Genomic DNA, 10,494 nt, shown 5'->3' with positions numbered 1-10,494 from the left:
ACTTGCAGAAAATGGCCAAGCAACTCATCATTTTCTGAACCAACTGCCAAAGATATCAGATTGAATTGTCCTTCATTTGTTCCTTGAGAGGCAGGGCCCAGAAACAAGTCACAAAGGGCCAGGCAGTTTGAGCTCCCTCCAGTATCTCCAGGGGAAACTCCACTGTGTCACCCACCACAGTGTTGAGGAAGAGTTTACCACTGGCTGGGCCACCATCTGATGACCTGGATGGTGATGTCTGGAAGCCTAAGGAAAAAAAACAAAGTAGAACATGGTATTGGGACTTCCCTGGTGGTCTGGTGGCTAAGACTTCCCAGTCCCAATGCAGCGGGCCCGGGTTTCATTCCTGGTCAGGGAACTAGATCCCACATGCCACAACTAAAAATTCCACGCGTGGCAACCAAGATCATGCCCATGGCAACGAAGATCCTGCATGCCACAGCTAAGACCTGATGCAGCCAAATAAATAAATAAATATTAAAAAAAAAAAAAGAACATGGTATTGGGGGACCACTTTCTCCACATTCCTGATGTTTTCTTTCTTAGGACAGAAGCCCTATTACTAACACTCCCGGCCTCTCTTCACTCAGCTTTCACTCCCTCTCCCCCAGGTGCAGAGAGCACCCACTTGGACCTGCTCCTTTCTATATGTTTTACAGAGGTATACCTCCCACGAGTGAGAGGCCTATGGTTTGCCACTGATAATTATGATGGGGTAAAGTTAGTCAGTCTAATTCTGAAATTCCTGTTAGGAAAAAAAAAAAAAAGGGAGATCCCTGGTAGCCTAGTGGTTAGGACTCCACTCTTTCAGTGTCTTGGCCCAGGTTCAACCCCTGGTCAGGGAACTGAGATCCCACAAACTGTGTGGCATGGTCAAAAATACCCCCCACTATCCTGTTAGGAAGCCCATGGTGGCTGCACACCTAAGCCATACCTTCCAGTATGGTCTTTATCAGTTATAAAGGTGAGTGTTGCCATCTGCCTCATTTATCTATCTCCACTGGTTCAGAACTTGGGTGGAGAAAAGAGACCTGTTATGTACACAGGTGGGGAAAAAAGAGGTGTGATGCATTGACCGCTTAGATCCTAACACATGGGTCCTCCATGTACTCTGGAGGTCCTGAGTTGTGATGGTGAATTTTACATGTCAACTTGACTAGGCTGAGGGATAACTAGATATGGGTAAAACAATTTTCTGCATAAGTCTGTGAGGGCGTTTCCAGAAGAGATTAGCATTTAAATTGGTAGACTAAATAAAGAAGATTGCTTTCACCAACGCAGGTCGTCTTATCCAATCCACCGAGGGTCTGAATAGAACAAAGACGTAGAGGAAGAGAGAATTTATTCTCTGTTTAAGTTGGGACATCAATCTTCTCCTGCTCGTAGACATTAGTGCTCCTGGTTGTCAGGCTTTTGGACTTGGACTGGATTAAACCACCAGCTTCCCTGGACTGACAGCTTGCAGGTGGCAAATCATGAGACTTCGGGGCCTCCGTCATCAAGTGAGCCAATTCCTATAACACACACACACACACACAGAGTCCTGTTAGTTCTGTTTCTCTGGAGACCCCTGACTACTATATGAGTCTTCTCATCTAGATGATGGTAACAGAATCTCAAGAGCTTCCCTGCTTCCAGAGCCTCTCATTCCCTGTTTACAGAGAGCATTTAGTTTAAAATTTTTATGCAGAGCATTTAGTTTAAATTTCCAGTATGGAAGAGAGGAAATTAAACTTCACTGAGCCTCTGTTAAGACACTATCCTTGGTGTTTTGACATGTTATTTTATTTAAAACATAACTCTGAGAGACAGTACTAGCAATAATTTATTGTATTATTTCTTTCTTTACACCAGTTTCTGGGCTTTTTAAACTGCATCAGCTGGCTTAATCCTTTCAGGCAACTGAGGCTCAAAGAGATTGTGTAATTTGCCCAAGGTCATGCAGAAATTAGTTCTAGAACCAGGCATTTAACTTAAAAAAAAAAAAAAGTCCAACCTAGTGCTTTTTTTATTCCAAGGCTCTTCCTATTGTAGTGCTGTTATTAAATCTTTCAGAATCCTAGAGCAATTCTTAGTTTATCTTGTATCAGTACAAACTCATTCTTGGGTCTTGTAATACCCTCTACTGATTACCTGCTCAATCAGCTCAGCCAGTGTTTAAACTCAAGGGGGAAAACTTGACCCCCACATACCATCTTGCACTCCCATCTTCCCCTTTTCCACCTCTGAAGAATCCTTTCCACCTGCAAAACCTCCCTTTCTGTTCTTTTGTTTGTTTTTTTGCGGTATGCGGGCCTCTCACTGTTGTGGCCTCTCCCGTCCGGACGCGCAGGCTCAGCGGCCATTGAGGAGCACAGGCTCCGGACGCGCAGGCTCAGCGGCCATGGCTCACGGGCCCAGCTGCTCCGAGGCATGTGGGATCTTCCCGGACCTGGGCATGAACCCGTGTCCCCCGCATCAGCAGGTGGACTCTCAACCACTGCGCCACCAGGGAAGCCCTCCCTTTCTGTTCTTTAAGCTCACTCCTTTCAGGCCTTTGTGCAGAAGTCTTCACTGTTGGAAGCTGCTACATTCTGATCACCCTAAATCAATATTCTCCCAGCCTTTGAAGTTTGTTCATTTGTTCTTTCATTAATTCATTTATTTGTTCATCCCCAAACATTTGAGCATCTATTTTGCAAAAGACATGAAGCCAGAATGTATGGAAGAAACAACGATAAATCAGAGGTGAAATTTGGGGGAGCTTACGTGATCGCATGTGGTGGGGTTGTCAGGCTGAAATAATGATAATACCATGGGCCTTCACCGGTGTAGGCACACTTGAAGGAATAGAGGAGGAAAACAAATATGTACTGAATGATATATTAAACATTTTGCCAGGTATGTATATATTATCTCACTTAATGTCCGGGACCCACAATGTTCCTGCCTCCAGCTGTGTTCTGGACACATCCCTTTTGGCCTAAGGGTTCTTGCTTTCTCTCTCTCTCTCTCTCTCTCTCTCTCCCCCCTATGTTTGTAATGTCTTTCTGATGGTTCTTTCTCTTCAGCATATAAATTTAAGTATTATTATCAGTAATAATATTTTGAGCACTTACTATGTGCCAGGCAGATACTACAAGTGATGGGCTGTGTAATGTCTCCCCAGAGATATCCCATACTAATCCTCAGGAATATACGGATATGTTATCATACATGGTAAAAGGGACTTTGAAGATATGATTAAGTTAAGGATTCTGAAATGGGGAAATTATCCTGGATTATCTGGGTGGGCCAGATGTAGTCACAAGCATCCTTTTAGAAGTCAGACAGAAAGCAATCTGACAACACAAGCAGAGAGACAGAGAGAGAGATAGGGAGAGAGAGAGAGACAGAGATTGGAAGATGCTCTATTGCTGGCTTTGAATATGGAGGAAGGGGGCCACAAACCAAAGAATACAGGCAGCCTCTAGAAGCTAGAAAAGGCAAATAAACAGATTCTTTCCTAGATCCTTCAAAAGTAATGCAGCCTTGCCCACCCATTTTAAGACCTCTGATTTCCAGAACTTAAGATAATAAATTTATGTACTTTTAAGGCATGAAGTTTTTAGTAATTTGTTACAGCCACAATAGGAAACTAATACTCCAAGCTAAGTCTCTCTTATCTTTATTTTTTTTTTAATTTATTTACTATTTTTTTCTTTTTGGCCGCGTTGGGTCTTCATTGCTGCGCACAGGCTTTCTCTAGTTGCGGCAAGCGGCAGCTACTCTTCATTGCAGTGCGCAGGCTTCTCATTGTGGTGGCTTCTCTTGTTGCAGAGCACGGGCATGTGGGCTTCAGTACTTGTGGCTCGTGGGCTCTAGAGCTCAGGCTCAGTAGTTGTGGCACACGGGCTTATTGCTCCTTGGCATGTGGGATCTTCCTGGACCAGGGCTCGAACCTGTGTCCCCTGCATTGGCAGGTGGATTCTTAACCACTGCGCCATCAGGGAAGCCCCATCTGGAAGGAAGGAAGGAAGGAAGGAAGGGAGGGAGGGAGGGAGGGAGGGAGGGAGGGAGGAAGGAAGGAAGGAAGGAAGGAAGGAAGGAAGGAAGGAAGGAAGACAGGAAAAATCCCTTCCTCAATGTGTGTTGTCTCTCCTTTCCATCAAAGTCAAGTTTCTTGAGAAAGGCCCTTTCCACCTCCTTCATCCTGCACTTGCTTCTAACCCCACTTTGATCTGGTATTCATCTCTACCGATGAATCATTTTTCCCCAGAGCCAACAACCACCTCTTCATCCCAAATGTATGAACACTTTTCAAATTCTGTCCTGACATTTCAGAACTGACCAATTCCTCTTTCTTGAAACCCTTTGCTTCTCTTAGTTTTGGTAGACACCTGCACAATTTCCCTCCTACCTCGGCTTCTCCTTAGTCCCCTTGCATCCCGTTGCCTTTTTATTTGCTTGGTGTTTCCCTAGAGTCCACCCTCAGTCTCTTAGTCTCTTTATCTTCTGAAATCCTCTCTGAGTGATTTCGTTCATTCTCATGGTTTCAGTGACAACCTGTTGCCAATGGCTCTCCAATCTGTATCTCTGCCCAGATCTCATTCCTTACCCCACACTCCTAAATGTAATGGCCCACTGTCTTGCCTAGTTGACTATTCAACGTTACTACGAGCATCTCAAACCCTCACATCCAAATTCTTTCTAATTATCTTTCCTTTCAAGCCGGCTTCTCCTCTATACTCAGTCTCTGAAATAAGAAACCTGGGAGTCATGAGAAAACACTCTTTCTTCCTGAGTCCCTGCACTTAGTTTCAATACTGTCAATCCCACTTCTGAATCACATCCCCTCCTCTTTATAATCACTGCTTCTACCTTAGTTCAAACTTTTATTTCCTGGTACTTATTCGTTCTTGCCTGGATCACTGTAATAGTTTAACAATTGGTCTTCTTACTTCTTCTTTTTTTTTAAATTGAAGTTGATTTACAATGTTCTTCTTACTTCTAGTAGTCCTACGCCTTTATAATCTACCCTACTTCATGTTAACAGAGTAATATATATAAATAAGTCAGACCATTTTACTCCTGAAAATCCATCATTTGGATCCCTGTTATCTTAAAGTCCAAATGTCACCATGTGGTATATAAACTCTTCATTCACTTTGTCCTTCCATGCCTACTTGCCTAGTTTCTTTTCCTTTCATGCTTTCCCATGCACATTATACTCCTTTATGAAAGACAACTTTCATCAAACCGAAGTAGCAGGTAGCAAAGTGGTGGAGGACAGCGGTTCTGGACTCAAACTTCCTGGTTTGAGTCTTGGCTTCATCACTTATTAAGTAAACTGTGATTGGGACTTACCTGGTGGTGCAGTGGTTAAGACTCTGAGCTCCGAATAGAGGGGGCCCGGGTTTGATCCCTGGTCAGGGTACTGGATCCCACATGCATGCCACAACTAAGAGTTTGCATACCACAACTAAAGAGCCTGCGAGCCGCAATGAAGGAGCCCATGAGCTGCAACTAAGACCCAGCACAACCTTAAAAAAAAAGAAAGGATAAAACAAAAAATAGGGCTTCCCTGGTGGCGCAGTGGTTGAGAGTCCGCCTGCTGATGCGGGGGACACAGGTTCGTGCCCCGGTCCGGGAAGATCCCACATGCCGTGGAGCGGCTGGGCCCGTGAGCCATGGCCGCTGAGCCTGCGCGTCTGGAGCCTGTGCTCCGCAACAGGAGAGGCCGCAACAGTAAGAGGACCGCGTACCGCAAAAAAAAAAAAGAAAAAAAAGGAAAAATAAAAGTAATTGTTTAAAAGAAAAAGTAAACTGTGATCTTCTTCAATATATTTACTTCACCTCTCCCTGCCTTATCTATACCTTATACCTCAACCTCTTCATCTATCAAATAGGCATACTATGTATTTCAAACAGTTGTTCTGAGAATCAAATGATGTAACACTTGTCGAGCTCTTAGAGTGGCATCCGACAGTGCTCAGCAAGGGTTTGCTTCTGTTATTTCCTGGCCTCTGTACTTCGTGATTTTTCTGCCCTCAATCCTGCATCTCTCCCCTCTCCCTTCCTGCTTGGTCAATTTCTACTTTAAGGCTAAGCCAGTGTTATTTCCCCTGGGAAGCTTTCCCTAACCTCCACCATCTCCAGGCCACAGATGCAAAGCTCTGTCATGGTTCCTGGTGCTGAAATTGTTTTTTTCCCTCACTAGATTGTACCTTGAGAGCAGGAATTGTGTCTTCACTCTAGTGTCCCCAGCAACTAGCATATAAATGCTGCTCCACAAATATTTGTTGGATAAATGTGATATTCTGGATAAATTCATGTTTCAGCTAATCCAGGAATTTGGCTCTTCAGACAAAATGCTGCCCCCATTTTAAAACAGAGAGCAGACAATTCAGGGCAGGGGACATTAGGAGGATCTTTTGTCTGGGACTGCTTCCTAAGAACGATATCTTATTTCATGCCAGGGCTCTGAGAGCCAAGGGGCATTTTTCCACAGGCCTGTGGCACAGCTCTTCCTTTCTGCTCCATTGTGGGGGGGTGGACAGGAAGGAAAAGGGGAGAAGGAAGGAGTGGCTCCAGCTCCTGAGAACTCTACCTAGTGTCCGAGCACAGGAATATGCTTATTTTGGAAAGCTGTTCATCCTTCATCCTGTTGCCAGTAGCCTGAACGGCCCTGGTTAGACATACATTAAAGCTCCCTCCGCCCTTCTAGGTCAGTTAAAAATATTTTGTTGAACAAATGAATGAAGGAATGTTGCAGCCAGAGGCTGCAGTGCAGTCATAGGAGAAGCAATCATTTCCATTCCATCACAGAGGAATAGTGGGAAGGGAGCTCCTACTGGATGAAATCAAACTTCTAAACAACTGGGAAAGGGATTCTGGGCTTGTGAGGAACGGATCCAAAGTTTAGGGTAATCCCCCATCCTTGGCTGTCTCACAATTTCCTCTCTTGCAAACTTTGCAAATGCTTACAGGGCAGGTTGATCGAATAAAACTAATTTATAAAAGTGCAGCTTCTAATACAGCACTTCAGATGTTTCAGAGATGTTCTAACAACATAACCTGATATGTAAAGTAGGAGTAGAGCACAACAGTTCTCAGGCACGTAGAGGTAGCAGGGACAATGGCATGTCAGCAGGACCCTAGGCTCTTTCAAATCACACAGACTCTTCGCCAAAGCCTAGGAATCCTTCATTCATGTATCTAGTGCTATCTGTGTGTGAGGCATTATGAGACAAAGATGAGCAAAACTGACACTGTCCCAGCCCCTGTGGGGCTTGGTCTCATGGGGAAGATATACTATCAAGAGTCATTTAGAACATAACATACTAAGTGTTATAAGGGAGGCAAGGGGACCTTTGGAAGTGATAGATCAGTGTCCTGCCTAAGGCTTGGCAGTGTTAAGATTTCTTCCCGGCAGCGATGCTATCTACGTTGTTACATAAAACATGAGAAGGAACTAGTCACAGACAAAGGGAAGAAAAGAGAAGGTGTGAGGTGTTTGACAAGTGTTCTCGGCAAAGGAGATGGTGTTTTTTTTTTGCGGTACGCAGGCCTCTCACTGTCGTGGCCTCTCCCGTTGCGGAGCACAGGCTCTGGATGCGCAGGCTCAGCGGCCATGGCTCACGGGCCCAGCCGCTCCGCGGCATGTGAGATCCTCCTGGACCGGGGCACGAACCCGTGTCCCCTGCATCGGCAGGCGGACTCTCAACCACTGCACCACCAGGGAAGCCCAAGATGGCGTTTTTGTTGCAGGACATTAAGTAGGACTCATTCGGTACCCTGGAATTGTCAGCTATTCTGCCAAACCAAGAGGTACCATGAAGAGGTGGCAAGTCAGTTCTGCTATCCCAAACCATAGCCCAGTACCCCATCCTCTACCTCCCCAGGAAATAAACAGAAGATGGTGTGGAGGTGGAAAGGGAAAAGGGATTGATGGAATCATGTGTCTGTCACCAGCCAAGGGATTGAGTGCTGTGCGTTTTGTCCTCACCTCCCCCGAGCGAGGGGTCTCCGAGGGAACCACTCATAGAAATTGATGGGTTGGCAAGGAGAGACTGCATCTCAGTCGGTGGCTGGATATCTGCTGTTGAGCTTGCTGATCTGTTCTCTGTGATCGTTGGAATAAGGAGTGAGGGTTGACGGGGAAAAAGGGTTGTCACTCCTGCAATGTGGTTTAGCAGGGACATGTGAGTTTCCTGTAAGTCAAAGGAACAGTGTGAAAATCAACACAGCTGGAGCCATCTTGCTGGTCCTCCTCCCAAGAAAACCAGTAGCCAGGGGAGCTTAGTTATACAGCCAAAGGCAGGACCTGAGGCCTCGTGGGAAGCAGTTAGGCTGGAGCAGATGTCCCATCAGGGGACTGTGCGATGGAGAGAGCTCCCAGGAAACTAATCCATGTGCCCATAAGAGTTAGCATTTGGGCACCTTCCAAATGGACGGTATCCACCATCAGTCAGCTTTAGCCTGAGAGGCAAACCACCAACTGATGATTGCCATGACATGCCCAGTTAGGTAAAAGGATGTTTTGCCCTTCGTCCCAGACCCTCTTCCAGGTCCCAACACAACAAGTAGCTTAAATTAGCAAAAAAGAGTTCTATTAAAGGACAGAATGCACCAGTTCCCCAAACTGAGTCCCACGCTGAAGACTGTCTGGTGCTGAGGGGAAGGAAGGAATGTAAACTTGATATGAGACTGAAGTTTTAAAGTGGACTAACTACACTAGGCTGGACTTCTAATAACTAAGCTAACAGAAAGCTACAGAATCTTTCAGAGCCGAAAAGGGAGAACTGACAGAGTATGGCGGACGGCATCGCTTAAAAGCAAGCCAGGACTGTGTTCAGCAGAGTTCAGAATGCTTATTACATTGTTTCCACAGGCAAAAAGGCCTTGAGGTAAGAAGCAGCCTCTTGTGTTAAAGTACAACCTTGAGGATATTATGCTAACTGAAATAAGCCAGTCACAAAAGGACAACTACTGTGTGATTCCACTTACACGAGGTACCTAGAGTAGTCAAGTTAATAGAGACAGAAAGTAGAATGGTGGTTGCCAGGGGCTGGAAGCAATGGAGGGATGGGGAGTTATTGTTCAAAGAGTTCAGAGTTTCAGTTTGGAAAGATGAAAAAGTTCTGGAGACAGACCGTGGTGACGGTTGCACAACAATGTGCATGTAATTAATGCCACTGAAGTGTACACTTAAAAATGTTTAAAATCGTAAATTTTATGTTATGTGTATTTCATCACAATAAAAGAAAAACATTTTAAAGATTAAAAAAAAAAAAAAAAGAACGTAGTATTTGAAAGTGATTGGAACACAGAGTGAGAGAAGGCTGGAGGAGCAGGAAGAGGCCAGGCAATGAAACCCTTGTTAAGGTGTTGGTACCTTATTTTAGGGGCACAGGGAAGTCATGACACATTTTAATGATCACATTTGCACTTTAGAATAATCCCACAAGTGGTGGGGTGGGAACTGGAGATGGAGAAATCATTTAAGCAAGAGATGATCTTGATCTGTGAATGACAGTAGGGATGGAGAAAAGGGGTCAGATGGGATGATATTCAGGTAGAGAATTATCAGGAATTGCTGGTAGAGGGGAAAACCCAACAAAACTTCTCTTTCCCCACTTCTCCTTCCAGCTGACCCCCCAAATGCTGTCCCATATCCAGTTCCTTTCTTTCACTTCATTCGACGATGCTGGACCAGTGCTCAGCTGGATCATTTGGTTCTCTGGGGCACTACGCTTAGGAGGCAGCTTGGCTGTCCTACGGGGACCTGGAGGGCTGTGGGCACCAACAGTTTGCAAACAGTCCTCCCAGCAGCGCGAAGAGACAGGCTGAGTCTCAAATGTCACCCAGTTTTCACAGACCAGTAGGTCCTAACGGAAGATTAACTGACTTGCCCAATACCCCACAGCTGATTTGTTACAAAGCGCAAATTTCAACTCCAGCTTTAGGGATTTTTTTTTTTTTAGGGATCTTTTAGTAACACTTCATTGCTGCTTCCCGATGTTAAACAAGAGAAAGAAAATGAAACAAAGGACAGCATTACCCAAACTACAATGCCCTGAGCACAGCAACGGAAACAACCAGATTGACTGTCGGGTCTTCCTCTAGGTGTGCACGTGCTGCAAGTCCGAGGCCCGCCGCGGCGAAGGTAAAGAAGTGAGTACGTGCTACCCGTACGAGGCCAGCCCCGGAATCGGTGGGACAGTGCGCATGTGCTGCAGGTCCTAGGCCAGCCCCGGAAGAGGTGGGGAAGGAACGTAAAAGGACAGGGTTGGCACTATCCGTCAGCCTAAGCAGCCCACGTTCGGTTAGCAGTACCCATGCCATGGACGACCCCTTCCTTACACCTAGGACCGCTGCCTTACGGTCTGGCCGTAAACACTGCACCTTTGGATTCCCCGAGGGCCAAAGAGAACACGGGACCGGAAGCACCCTCTTCTCTCGCGGCTTTTCCGGGGGCAGAGGAAATTGGCGAAGCCCATTGGCTAGTGGGGAATCAGAAGAGGGTGAGTCACT

At 45.7% G+C, this 10,494-nt stretch overlaps 1 long non-coding RNA gene across 2 annotated transcripts; it reads right to left on the bottom strand.

The window, feature by feature from the left end:
- Nucleotides 1-2,379: 2,379 nt before the first annotated feature.
- On the bottom strand, nucleotides 2,380-10,219 carry LOC117198322 (uncharacterized). Of its 2 annotated transcripts, none has more exons than XR_004479436.2 (3): nucleotides 9,356-10,219; nucleotides 7,967-8,171; nucleotides 2,380-2,819 (listed from the first exon to the last, which is right to left on the bottom strand). It is a non-coding gene; the product is annotated as an uncharacterized LOC117198322 (long non-coding RNA). The 2 variants fall into 2 exon arrangements; XR_007470237.1 differs by having other exon boundaries at nucleotides 2,396-2,819; nucleotides 7,967-9,483; nucleotides 10,022-10,139.
- Between the last annotated feature and the right edge of the window lie 275 nt (nucleotides 10,220-10,494).

The sequence above is a fragment of the Orcinus orca genome, chromosome 1 (genome assembly GCF_937001465.1).
Source record: "Orcinus orca chromosome 1, mOrcOrc1.1, whole genome shotgun sequence".
Taxonomy (NCBI): Eukaryota; Metazoa; Chordata; class Mammalia; order Artiodactyla; family Delphinidae; genus Orcinus; species Orcinus orca.
This window is presented reverse-complemented; position numbering and strand designations above follow the sequence as displayed.